This window comes from Oncorhynchus kisutch, linkage group LG4 (genome assembly GCF_002021735.2).
Source record: "Oncorhynchus kisutch isolate 150728-3 linkage group LG4, Okis_V2, whole genome shotgun sequence".
Classification (NCBI taxonomy): Eukaryota; Metazoa; Chordata; class Actinopteri; order Salmoniformes; family Salmonidae; genus Oncorhynchus; species Oncorhynchus kisutch.
The window spans coordinates 64,143,740-64,158,094 of NC_034177.2; the positions used below are offsets into that span (position 1 = coordinate 64,143,740).

General features: G+C 41.6%; 1 long non-coding RNA gene and 1 other non-coding gene across 2 annotated transcripts; one reads left to right on the plus strand and one right to left on the minus strand.

The window, feature by feature from the left end:
- The first annotated feature begins 384 nt into the window (after window positions 1–384).
- On the plus strand, window positions 385–5,999 carry LOC109888762 (uncharacterized). Its single transcript, XR_002255197.2, has 6 exons — window positions 385–886; window positions 1,359–1,427; window positions 2,848–3,054; window positions 3,141–3,230; window positions 5,295–5,421; window positions 5,527–5,999. It is a non-coding gene; the product is annotated as an uncharacterized LOC109888762 (long non-coding RNA).
- Window positions 6,000–9,559: 3,560 nt separating this feature from the next.
- trnai-uau (transfer RNA isoleucine (anticodon UAU)) lies at window positions 9,560–9,653 on the minus strand. The gene is made up of 2 exons: window positions 9,616–9,653; window positions 9,560–9,595 (listed from the first exon to the last, which is right to left on the minus strand). It is a non-coding gene; the product is annotated as a tRNA-Ile (tRNA).
- Window positions 9,654–14,355: the final 4,702 nt, after the last annotated feature.

Sequence of the window (14,355 nt, forward strand, 5' to 3'; positions counted from 1 at the left end):
AAGAAACTGTATTCATGTCAACAGAAAGGTTGCGAATGATGCATCAATCAAATGTGTCTAAATCATTCAACGAAAGAGAGGCGTGGCCAGTCACGACCAGACACCAAGCCTCATTGATGTATTTAACTAGCGATGTTTACGCCCAACTCATAGCATGGACAACAGCGCCCCCGAGTGGAACTTGATACACTACATTGCAGGCTGGCCAGAGAAGTATACTAATACACCATTCTAATGTAATACTGGTAAATTACCTCAACTACAGTCACTCTCACCTTGTTCAAGTTCAAATGCAGTTAATTATCAAATACCATCTCCTTTAGTGAAGTTAAACAGCAAGTCTTATTACAGCCCAATAGATTTGTGTAGAAATTCCTTCATGCTGCCTCCTATATATAGATAATGAGAGGGAACAACTTCAGCTCAGTTTGATGAAATACTGTGCTGGTCAGAAACACACTTCTTACATTTACAGCTAAAAACGAATAATATATTTGCACTTTATATTAGGCCTTAGCAAAGTCCTCCCACCAAATAGTGTCACAAAAACAGAATAACTAGAAAAATTGCTAGGCCTACACATTGAGGTGTGCTACAAGATAACTGGTAACTCTGTAAACAGGAGTAGGTGCATCACCGGTCACTGAGCTGGCAAGCTAAAGTTAGCTAGTTAGTCACATAAATGTACGTTCAGCCTGATGATTATTTATCTTACGAAGTCAGCATGGCTTAACATAGTTTATTTCGTTTTTGACCTCGACATTGTTGCTGGATAGATACTTTCATACCTAACATGCTGGCGCTGCTAGCTAGCTAATGCTATAACGGCGCTAGCTAACCTCATATCTGGATGCCTCACTCTAGTTCCCGAGAGAGCAGCATACTGGTAAGTCAACTTTGCTTTCAAGCTTTGTAATCATCTGAAAAGTTGTTTTACATGCAATCATACAAGCTAGATAGATAGATATTTTTGTTAAAAAGCCTGATATCATTCATTGGTTGTTTCCTTGGAGCTAGCTAAGCTATCACTAGCTAGCTAGATGGATAATAATGTAATGTAGTTGGCTACAGCAACGTTACAGTATAATATAGCCTTGTTACAACTAGTTGGTTGATATGGGGTGTAGTGTGCTAGCGTCGTTGTTAGCCTATTTTACCAGGTCAAAAATAAAAACATAATGGTTGTGTGCACTCTAGCTGGATAGAATTGTGTGGTTTGGTGGCAGATTTTCTAAAGAAAATAAACATATACAGTATATGATCAGCAATTCTCAATCAGTTCAGATACACATTGAACCCATGTTGAAGTTCATTCATACATGCGGACACTAATTATTGTTAATATTCCAATTCTCTAGGCCCTCCATTCCCAAACCTGAAGCCCCCTGTCCCCAGCAAGAAAGACCAGGAAAAAGTGCTAGCTTAAGGTACAGCTTCTATTTTGAGGAAATATAAGACAACTCAATGTCACATTTAGATTTAGAGTTACTGACATGAATAGAAGCATATACAAGCAATCTATCAAATGTATTTTATTAAACCCCATTTTACATCAGCAGTAGTCACAACGTGCTTATACAGATACCCAGCCTAAACCCCAAAGAGCAAGCAATGCAGACGTAGAAGCACAGTGGCTAGGAAAAACTCCCCAGAAAGGCAGGAACCTAGGAAGAAACCAGGCTCTGAAGGGTTGCCAGTACTCTTCTGGCTGTGCTGGTGGAGATTACAAAAGAGTCCAGCTATTTAGCCAGATTATTCTTCAAGACGTTTAAACGTTCATAGATGACCAGCAGTGTCAAATAATAGAGGGTTATAGAGGGTGCAATAGTTCAGCACCTCAGGAGTAAATGCCAGTTGGCTCTTCATAGCTGAGCATTTAGATGTTGAGACAGTAGGCCCGGTAGAGAGAGACAGGATCAAACAGCGGGTCTGGGACAAGTTAGTACCTCCAATGAGCCTTGAGTAGGTCAGGGTTCCATAGCTGCAGACAGAAACAGCAGAGACTGGATGAGCAGCACGACTAGGTGGACTGGAGACAGGGACAGCCAGGAGTCGTCAGGCCAGGTAGTGCTGAGGCCATGGTCCTAGAGCTCATGTCCTGCATCCTTTATTTAAATTGAGTGTAGACTAAGCCCTAGAGGTTTGTAACTTCACATGATTTAACATACTTGTCAATCCAGATCCTTTTTACTGTACACGGTTGATAGTAATTTTTCCCAAGCTAATCACTGATTGGCCTACTACAAGGATGTAGTCAGGTTGATACTTCTAGGTCATAATAACACAGAACACACACGCACACACACACACACATCAGATTGCATGGGCAAGTACAATGAGCAGTAGGGAAAATGAAGTCTGCTGCGTGGGTTGCCAGACACACACACACAAATTTAATTTGTTGTATTGTATTTATTATGGATCCCCATTAGCTGCTGCCAAGACAGCATTTACTCTTCTTCTTCGGGTCCAGCAAAATTAAGGCAGTTATACAATTTGAAAAACATTACAATACATTCACAACACATTAAGTGTGTGCCCTCAGGCCACTACTCTACTACCAGATATCTACAACACAAAATCCTTGTGTACGTGTGTGTACAGTGCATATGTTATCGTGTGTATGCATGGGTCTCTTCACAGTCCCCGCTGTTCCATAAGGTGTTTTTTTTGTTCCACCAATTTTTTAAATCTAATTTTGCTGCTTGCATGAGTTACTTGATGTGGAATAGAGTTTCATGTAGTCATGGCTCTGTGTACTACTGTGCACCTCCCATAGTCTGTTCTGTTTAGGTTAGTGTGTAGTCAAGGCTTTGTCATTAAAATTATATTGTGCCCATTTTTCAGACCTGCTCGGTGGGTGACAGGTAACCGTCTTTCCACCAAGATGGGCCAGGCCTGGAGTGGGTGACAGGTAACTGTCTTTCCACCAAGATGGGCCAGGCCTGGAGTGGGTGACAGGTAACCCTCTTTCAACCAAGCTGGGCCAGGCCTGGAGTGGCACGCTGGAACTTCCAGAGGCTTGTAGACCTGAAGCAGTGTGATGTGGTCCAGGTAATTATCAAATACACGTATATACATTCACTCACTCTGTTTTGTTGTATAATTTTAACTTAAAAAATGGTTCCTCTCTCTTTGAGATCTGACACCCCTATTAGCTCAACCACAGTCTTCACAGCTGCAGTCGTCTGCCCCTGCATCTGCTACACCGGCCACGACAGGTGATACAGGTAATTATCACATGCATGTATACACACATGCACACTGTCCCTCACTTGGGGCTCTATTCAATCAGATCCGCTTTAGCCGACATCCACATAGCGGTTGTGTAAGAGCTGTCAAATTCACAAGCGGCTCCTGGCATTATACCTAAAGCGGACATTGCCATTGGCTTCACTGAGTCGCATTAACAGAAATCTCATGCAGTCCTGTTTACAGGTTAGAACATTGCAATTTGAGATATAATCTACATCTCGACTAGGCTGACAGAAATCCTCATTATTTAGTTTAACGATTTAGAATTTGAGCATCGTTATTTCTATATAACCTACACTTTCTGGTTCTGTACTTGTAAAGAGAGTAGGACGGGTGTAGTTTTGTGACAATGATCAAGAGCTGCTGCTTACTGATTTGATAGATCCAACGCAGTTACACCTCAGACACCGGCAAAACATCAGCTATGTGGGTGTTGGCTATCGCCGGTTAACACTTGATCTGAGGTGCTTCTACACCTGCATTGCTTGCTGTTTGGGGTTTTAGGCTGGGTTTCTGTACAGCACTTTGAGATATCAGGACGAAGGGCTATATAAATAAATTTGATTTTGATTTGATCTGATTGAATCTAGGCCTTACAACTAAATAGATTGAATGAGTGCATGATTAGTGGCTTGCGAAAGTATTCACCCCCCTTGGTATTTTTCCTCTCTTGTTGCCTTACAAACGGGAGTTAAAATAGATTTTTTGGGGGGGGGGTTGGTCATTTGATTTACACAACATGCAAAATATTTTTTATTGTGTAACAAATAACACAAGAACTTGCATAGCTATTCACCCCCGCAAAGTGAACACTTTGTAGAGCCACCTTTTGTAGCAATGACAACTGCAATTCTCTTGAGGTATGTCTCTATAAGCTTGCCACATCTAACCACTAGGATTGTTGCCTATTCTTCAAGGCAAAACTGCTCCATCAAGTTGGATGGGTTCCGCTGGTGTACAGCAATCTTTAAGTCATACCACAGATTCTCAATTGGATTGAGGTCTGGGCTTTGAATAGGACATTCCAAGACATTTAAATGTTTCCCCTTAAACCACTTGAGTGTTGCTTTAGCAGTATGCTTAGGGTCATAGTCCTGCTGGAAGGTGAACCTCCGTCCCAGTCTCAAATCTCTGGAAGACTGAAACAGGTTTCCCCAAGAATTTCCCTGTATTTAGCACCATCCATCATTCTTTCAATTCTGACCAGTTTCTCAGTCCCTGCCGATAAAAAAAAAAAAATTAATAAATAACATCCCCACAGCATGATGCTGCCACCACCATGGTGTTCTCGGGGTAATGAGAGGTGTTGACATTGCATTTTCCTTGATGGCCAAAAATCTCAATTTTAGTCTCATCTGACCAGAGTATCTTCTTCCATATGTTTGGGGAGTCTCCCATATGCCTTTTGGTGAACACCAAACGTGTTTGCATATTTTTTTTCTTTAAGCAATGGCTTTTTTCTGGACACTCTTTCATAAAACCCAGCTCTGTGAAGTGTAAGCTTTGCAGCTTACTTATTTTCCACCATAATTTGCAAATTAATTAATAAAAAATCCTACAATGTGATTTTCTGGATTTTTTCCCCTCATTTTGTCTGTCATAGTTGAAGTGTACCTATGATGAAAATTACAGGCCTCTCATCTTTTTAAGTGGGAGAACTTGCACAATTGGTGGCTGACTAAATACTTTTTTGCCTCACTGTATATACTGAGATCATGTGACACTTAGATTGCACACAGGTGGACTTTATTTAACTAATTATATGACTTCTGAAGGTAATTGGTTGCACCAGATCTTATTTAGGGGCTTCATAGCAAAGGGGGTGAATACATATATGCATGTGCCACTTTACCATTTAAAAAAAAATTTCACTTTACCAATTTGGACTATTTTGTGTGTGTCCATCACATGAAATCCAAATAAAGTCCATTAAAATGACAGGTTGTAATGCAACAAAATAGAAAAAAACACCAAGGGGGATGAATACTTTTGCAAGGCACTGTATTTTCAGTGAAGAAAATTGTGTCTGTCTCTTTTAGATCTGCCACCCCCAGCAGTTCAGCTGCAGTCACAGCAGTCCTCTGCTTAATTTACCGACTGCACCAGGTCCTACTACACTGGCCGTTAAGGAAGAAACTATTTTTTACGATACCCAGATGAATACAGGTTATTCAGAATTATATTGCATATGCTCACCCACACCAACAAGTGTACACACAGACATGTTGTTGAGCTGTATACTTACTGTCACTTTGTGCATCTCTCTTTCAGATCTGCCATGTACTCCACCACTGCCTGACAGCCTCACCCAGAAGTGCATACACACGGGGCCTAGCAAGACTGACAAAGCAGAGATGGGTGGCTGACAAGGAAAAATAAAACAACATGCACTCAAATACATTATCCACAATGTAAATAAGTTGTAATTACTTGTTCATTTAATGTTTGGCCCATTTTATTTTAGGATTGGATAGATCTACTCCTTCATATCCATTGTCAATATCTACATAATTACTCTAAATATCTATCAAATCAAAGTGTGATTGATCATTTTGTAAAAGGCTATGGCTTAATGTTTAGTTTGCGAAAATTCTGTGTGCTTTTTTCTGAGTTGAAAAACATGTCTCCCTCTCACACACACATTAGACCCAATGTAAATAAATTGTAATAACTTGTTTATTTTATGTATGCTACATTTTATTTGAGGAAAATATCTGCAATAAACTACATTCAGTTAAATCAAATCAAATGTATTTATATAGCCCTTTGTACATCAGCTGATAAACAGCAAGCGGCAAGCAATGCAGGTGTAGAAGCACGGTGGCTAGGAAAAACTCCCTAGAAAGGCCAAAACCTAGGAAGAAACCTAGAGAGGAACCAGGATATGAGGGGTGGCCAGACCTCTTCTGGCTGGGCCGGGTAGAGATTATAACAGAACATGGCTAAGATGTTCAAATGTTCATAAATGACCAGCAGGGTCAAATAATAATAATCACAGTAGTTGTCGAGGGTGCAGCAAGTCAGCACCTCAGGAGTAAATGTCAGTTCGCTTTTCATAGCCGATCATTAAGAGTATCTCTACCCACTCCTGCTGTCTCTAGAGAGTTGAAAACAGCAGGTCTGGGACAGGTAGCACGTCCGGTGAACAGGTCAGGATTCCATAGCCGCAGGCAGAACAGTTGAAACTGGAGCAGCAGCACGGCCAGGTGGACTGGGGACAGCAAGGAGTCATCATGCCAGGTAGTCCTGGGGCATGGTCCTAGGGCTCAGGTCCTCCGAGAGAAAGAAAGAGAGAATTAGAGAGAGCATACTTAAATTCACAATGGACACCGGATAAGACAGGAGAAGTACTTCAGATATAACAAACGGACCCTAGCCCCCCGACACAAACTACTGCAGCATAAATACTGGAGGCTTAGACAGGAGGGGTCAGGAGACACTGGCCCCATCCGATGATACCCCCGGACAGGGCCAAACAGGAAGGATATAACCCCACCCACTTTGCCAAAGCACAGCCCCCACACCACTAGAGGGATATCTTCAACCACCAACTTACCATCATGAGACAAGGCAGAGTACAGCCCACAAAGATCTCCGCCACGGCACAACCCAAGGGGGTGGCGCCAACCCAGACAGGAAGATCACGTCAGTGACTCAACCCACTCAAGTGACGCACCCCTCCTAGGGACGGCATGAAAGAGCACCAGTAAGCCAGTGACTCAGCCCCTGTAATAGGGTTAGAGGCAGAGAATCCCAGGGAAAAGAGGGGAACCGGCCAGGCAGACAGCAAGGGCGGTTCGTTGCTCCAGAGCCTTTCCGTTCACCTTCATACTACTGGGCCAGTCTATACTCAATCATATGACCCACTGAAGAGATGAGTCTTCAGTAAAGACTTAAAGTTTGAGACCGAGTCTGCGTCTCTGACATGGGTAGGCAGACCATTCCATAAAAATTGAGCTCTATAGGAGAAAGCCCTGCCTCCAGCTGTTTGCTTAGAAATTCTAGGGACAATTAGGAGGCCTGCGTCTTGTGACCATAGCATACGTGTAGGTGTGTATGGCAGGACCAAATCAGAAAGATAGGTAGGAGCAAGCCCATGTAATGCTTTGTAGGTTAGCAGTAAAACCTTGAAATCAACCCTTACTTAACAGGAAGCCAGTATATGATCAAATTTGTTGGTTCTAGTCAGGATTCTAGCAGCCGTATTTAGCACTAACTGAAGTTTATTTAGTGCTTTATCCGGGTAGCCGGAAAGTAGAGCATTGCAGTAGTCTAACCTAGAAGTAACAAAAGAATGGAATAATTTTTCAGCATAATTTTTGGACAGAAAGTTTCTGATTTTTGCAATGTTACGCAGATGGAAAAAAGCTGTCCTTGAAACAGTCTTGATAATGTTAGTCAAAAGAGAGATCAGGGTCCAGAGTAACGCCGAGGTCCTTCACAGTTTTATTTGAGACGACTGTACAACCATCAAGATTAATTGTCAGATTCAACAGAAGATATCTTTGTTTCTTGGGACCTAGAACAAGCATCTCTGTTTTGTCCGAGTTTAAAAGTAGAAGGTTTGCAGCCATCCACTTCCTTATGTCTGTAACACAGGCTTCTAGCGAGGGCAATTTTGGGGCTTCACCTTCTTTCATTGAAATGTACAGCTGTGTGTCATCCACATAGCAGTGAAAGTTGACATTATGTTTTCGAATGACATCCCCAAGAGGTCAAATATATAGTGAAAACAATAGTGGTCCTAAAACAGAAGACAAACCATTCACAGAGACAAACTGAAATCTTTCCGACAAATAAGATCTAAACCAGGCCAGAACTTGTCCGTGTAGACCTCGGTCTGACGCCATTAAAAGGTCATTTACCACCTTCACAAGTGCAGTCTCAGTGCTATGATGGGGTCTAAAACCAGACTTAAGCATTTCGAATACATTGTTTGTCTTCAGGAAGGCAGTGAGTTGCTGCGCAACAGCTTTTTCTAACATATTTGAGAGGAATGGAAGATTCGATATAGGCCGATAGTTTTTTATATTTTCTGGGTCAAGGTTTGGCTTTTTCAAGAGAGGCTTTATTACTGCCACTTTTAGTGAGTTTGGTACACATCCAGTGGATAGAGATACGTTTATTATGTTCAACATAGGAGGACCAAGCACAGGAAGCAGCTCTTTCAGTAGTTTAGTTGGAATAGGTTCCAGTATGCAGCTTGAAGGTTTAGAGGCCATGATTATTTTCATCATTGTGTCAAGAGATAGAGTACTAAAACACTTGAGTGTCTCTCTTGACCCTAGGTCCTGGCAGAGTTGTGCAGACACAGGACAACTGAGCTTTGAAGGAATATGCAGATTTAAAGAGGAGATTTGCTTTCTAATAATCATGATCTTTTCCTCAAAGAAGTTCATGAATTTATTACTGCTGAAGTGAAAGCCATCCTCACTTGGGGAATGCTGCTTTTAGTTAGCTTTGAGACAGTATCAAAAATAAATTTTGGATTGTTCTTAAAGCAATGTCTTTGGTTTATTGGATACTTCTCTGAATACAATGTGTGACCAGAAGGAAGTTGGCAGACCTGCAACCCTTGGACAGTGTAGGTTTGTCATCTGGAGCTGAAAAATAGAGAGCCAGGGAGGAGAGGAAGAGTGCAGTTGAAAGGTTTATCATAAATACTGACAATTCTATAATGAATACATATTAGAATAATAATAGAGAGATCAATAGTATGATTGTTTTGTGTTTTATATACTCAATCAAGTAGTGTCCCAAGGTGGGATCGAACCGTGCCTCAAAAGCAGCAGAAAAAGTCAAATAAGGTCACCAAAATGTCCGTTATAGATATACACGACTGGCCCCCGCGAGGGGAGTGTGGATGATAGCTATTTTGTTGTATGTCTTCATAAAACAACAGGAATATATGTTAATGATAACATGTAGCTAAGAAATAGCATGTAGCTAAGACATGACAAATTGTGATTAAATCGAATCAAATCTAATTGTATGGGTCACATACACGTGGTTTGCAGATGTTACTGCGAGGGTAGCGATAGGCATGTGCTTCTAGTTCCCACAGTGCAGCAATATCTAACAAGTAATATCTAGCCTACTCTACCTACATTTTTATATTTGTACTAGGTTTAGGCAAAAAAATATGTTAGAGAAGAAAGTCCCTACCTGATATTGTCTTGGTCTACACTGCTTAATTGACAGTCACTGACAGTTTAGGTAGCTACTGAGCGGCTGGTTCACGTATTCAATGTTATCTCAAGTTCAACCGTTAATACCTATCACTCTTCTGCAGCAGTAAAAATACTGCTCCAGGTGAGGCTCGAACTCACAACCTCGGCATAGCTCTACAATGTACTGTCATATAAGTACCGCGCGCTAACCGATTGCGCCACTGGAGCTCCACTTCTACGGCTCAGCAATAGAGATTATGAACAGTCTAAACCGGATGCTATCTTCTCTTTTTTAATGATTTATTATCGGTAATTATATTGTCTGTTATGTGTTACAACACAACCAGAACCATACAGCAACACCCATAGAAACCGATCAAGACCCGACTAAGCTTTAATAAATTACTGATTTGCCGAATCAGTCGTTTGCGTTGTTTGAACATCGCTAACTAGCTTGCTAACGTTAGTTCGCCTGAACTGCTCATTGGATGGATAGAGAGCTATTTGTTGTCGAGTCTATTGTGACTAAATTGTATTTTCCTATATTGGCCGTGTGTATTTGACAGCTAATCTGGAAAGTGATATAATATTGTGTGGTTGTAGTACGAATATTCATTTCATAACAAGTTGCTAATTTCTGTGAAATCGTGGCTGCTACAGGGTCCTGACTAGTTATCACAGCCACAAAGTTATGGCTAAACCCCACATAGTTTTACAGTTTATGTTCCTAACCGTAACCCTAACTTAACAACACTGCTAACCTTAATTATAGTCCTAACCTTAAATTAAGGAACAATGTCAGCATTGCTGGTTTGGTAAAAAAAAAGGTAGGTGTATAAAACAGTATCTTGCAGGATTCAACCGTTGGAATTGTAAGAGTTGTTGCCCTGTCCTGGGGACTTTCGATCACCATAAAGACAATGCACAATACAGTAATTGATTGACTACATTGACACATCAACTGTTTTGTGATGTGATGATGTGGATCAGTTCTGTTGTATTCAGCGCACGTGACAAATAAACTTTGATTTGATCACCATTTTTCAGCTACTTAGCTGTTAATGCTACTTTGCTCACATTTTTCTCTCTCTCTCTACCTCTCACCCTTTCCTCCTCCCTCAGGAGAGGTCTTCTATGACTCTAGCCAAGATTCCCCCTGTCTACAGGAGTCTGATCATTCGTGGACACAGCCAGTGAGTCAGTTTTCTTTAGAATACAGGAATTAGCTAGTGTATGAGAAAGTAAAAGAGAAGTAATCAGGTATATTGTTTATTTCTTAGTTAACAGTGGGGGTGGGCTGAGGGGGTTGCCCTATTCATCTTACAGAGCCCTGACCTCTGATGTCATCACCCTGGTTGTGTGTCATCAATCTGGACCCAGACAGTAAGAGCTGATAGTAGAATAGTAAGTCCTATGCACCTTTTTTAGATCAAATCATTTGATCTTGTATTTGTCACATGCTTCACAAACAACAGGCTTATACTAACAGTGTAATGCTTACTTAAGGGCCATTCACAACCATGCAAATAACACAAATAAATACACAATGAGTAAAGATAACTTGGCTATATACACAGGGTACCAGTACAGAGTCGATGTGCAGGGGTACAAGGTAATTGAGGTAGATATGTACATATAGGTAAGGGTAAAGCGACTAGGCAACAGGATAGATAATGAGAAGTAGCAGCAGCATATGTGAGGAGTCAAAAGAGTTAGTGCAAAAGGGTGTCAATGCAGATAGTCCTGGTAGCTATTTGCTTAACTATTTAGCAGTCTTATGGCTTGAGGGAAGATGCTGTTTAGAGTCTTGTTGGTTCCAGACTTGGTGCATCAGGACTGCATGTCGTGCAGTAGCAGAGAGAACAGTCTATGCGTGGCTGGAGTCTTTGACAATTAGAAGGGCCTTCCTCTGACACCGCCTGGTATAGAGGTCCTGGATGGCAGGGACCTTGGCTCCAGTGATGTACTGGACCGTACACACTACCCTCTGTAGCGTCTTGCGGTTGGATGCCAAGCATTTGCCATACCAAGCGGTGATGCAGCCAGTCAAGATGCTCTCAATGGTGCAGCTGTAGAACTTTTTGAATATTTGAGGGCCCATGCCAAATCTTTTCTGCCTCCTGAGGGGGAAGAGGCGTTGCCGTGCCTTTTTCACAACTGTTTTGGTGTGTGTGGACCATGCTAATTCCTTAGTGATGTAGACACAGAGGAACTCTCAACCCGGTCCACTAAAGCCCCGTCGATGTGAATGGGGGCGTACTCGGCCCTCTGTTTCCTGTAGTCCGCGATCAGCTCCTTTGTCTTGCTGATGTTGCGAAAAGTGGTAAGTGGTAAAAGAAGGGGATTTTAAGGTGATGAACTCAGCCAATAAAACAGGTTCAAACATTGAGTACAGTCAATTTAAAATGTTTTTTAAAACATAAAAAAAATACAACTAATTTAATTGTACCTTTTATAATATACATTGCTTATCCATGTACATTCTATGAGACTGCAGACACTGCAGTGCTAATTTTAATGTGATTCCTGCTTCCCTCCTACTCATTAACATGTGCAGCCCTCGTCCCCTCATCACTTCACTCCATCACATTACTGACAAGTGTTTCCGCTTTGGTTTTATATGACCGCCCACATCACTGTCACTAGTTTTCTTATTGTGGGAATGGAAGCAACCTTTCACCGATCACACCAGACTCCTACCCTAGTTATCCCACTTCTGTATTTTGGACTCTCAGTCTCTCTGAAACCCCCCCCCAAAAAAACACACAGAACTAAGTGATTCAATACGCAAAGAGTTATTTTTTCAGTTACAATTTTCACATCACTTTGCAATAATGAGTGGGAAACCACTTCTTGTGAACGTGGACAAATGGATTGCAGAGAATGAAAAGGCCTTTCTACCACCAGTGTGCAACAAACTCACGTGAGTAGCAGCCTGGGCTAGTTTCGCTTAAAGACATAGTTAAAGTTTCAGTTTTAGTTGCACACTCCGGTGTCACTAGATTAAACTATAACTTATAAACGTATAAACTCATAAAGTCTTCATATGAAGTGTTCATAAGCATAGATGCTTCACAAATCATCTATAAGATTTATATGAAGCATCTGTTGTTTTTTTTAAATGGGACCATGCTATTATCATGTTGAGTTGTAAAATAAGTTCTGTTTACCCCCTGACTATCTTTAGTAGTCAAATAGGAATCATTCACGCTATGTTGGCAAAGATTGACAAAGGTAATGAATGTGAGCAAAGTGCATGCTTTCATATTTTCTTTCTCCTCTAGGCATTTTTGTCAGCTGTACATCATGCTTGTTGGAGGTCCCAACACCAGCAATGATTAACACATAGAGGAAGGGGAGGAGGTAGGAGAAAAGGCCAGCATTCACCTATGACATTGACCAAATACTGTGGCAAAGGATTGAGTGATGTTCTTCTGACTGAGTTTATGTGAGAAGGTTAGGCACGTGGGCCAGGAAAGATACTACGTTGGCTTGACTGATTGCTAACTAACTAGCGTGGTATTGTCCTTGCATCAGTTGCTTACTTTCAGATAGGGACATTGCATAGGAATGATATCTCAAGCACTTGCAGACAATGGGCATTCAAACGACTAAGATATATTATGTATGTGATATAAGACTTATCAGACTTATTTGCGCTATGTAAAGACTTTATACAATGAGTGTACAAAACATTAGGAACATCTTTCTACTATCGACTTAGACTAGCCTCAATTCGTCGGGGTATGGACTACAAGGGGTCAAAAGTGTTCCACGGGGATGCTGGCTGTTGACCCCAATGCTTCCCATAGTTATGTCAAGTTGGCTGGATGTCCTCTGGGTGATGAACCATTCTTGATACACACGGGAAACTGTTGAGTGTGAAAAACCCAGCAGCGTTGCAGTTCTTGACACACTCAAACCGATGTGCCTACTACCATAACCTGTTCAAAGGCACTTCAATCTTTTGTCTTTCCCATTCACCCCTCTGAATAGCACACATATACAATCCATGTCTCAACCATTTCAATGCTTAAAAATCCTTCTTTAACCCGTCTCCTCCCCTTCATCTACACTGATTGAAGTGGAATTAACAGGTGACATCAATAAGGGATCATAGCTTTCACCTGGATTCACCTGGTCATGGAAAGAGCAGGTGTTCCTAATGCTTTGTGTACTCAGTGTATTTACAAAGCAGAGAGGATTGTACTTGCATCTTCAAGAACACAATCTAACCACTGGAGGTCAGTAGAAGCAAATTCATAGCTTAGTGAGCACTTGAATGTGATGTGAAGCCTAAGATATGATGTATGATGTATCTGTTTTTTCTAGTCTGAAGGTATTGCTTTTCACTGTCATGTCCTCTTCCTGTCTTGTTTTGTGCAGCTCTACTCGGTGGAAGGGGACATATGTCTGAAGGTGGTAGAGAATGGTAAACATAAATTTAACTTGGCAAGTCAGTTAAGAACAAATTCTTATTTACAATGACGGCCTACTCCGGCCAAATCCAGACAGCGCTGGGCCAATTGTGCACCACCTTATGGGACTCCCAATCACAGCCGGATGTGATACAGCCGGGATTCAAACCAGGGACTGTAGTGACATCTCTTGCACTGAGATGCAGTGCCTTAGACCCCTGCACCACTCAGGAGCTTGTGCATATCCACAAGGCACCGGTGAGAGAAACAACAGTTATTCCAAGCTTCTCTCGCCAAGTCCACTGTTTAACATAAGTGATAGTGCCATAAAAACTATGCAGATTTTTTAGGTTTGTGTTTGTGTCACACACACCCCATGTCCTCCTGTGTCCATATCTGGTCCTCAGACATTTCTGCTCCTAGCTCAGATCCCCCACTCCCCCCAGAGACTGGATAACACTGTGGGGCTGGTGTTGGAGAGAAGGAGGCTTCATTCAAAGACAGACTGTTTA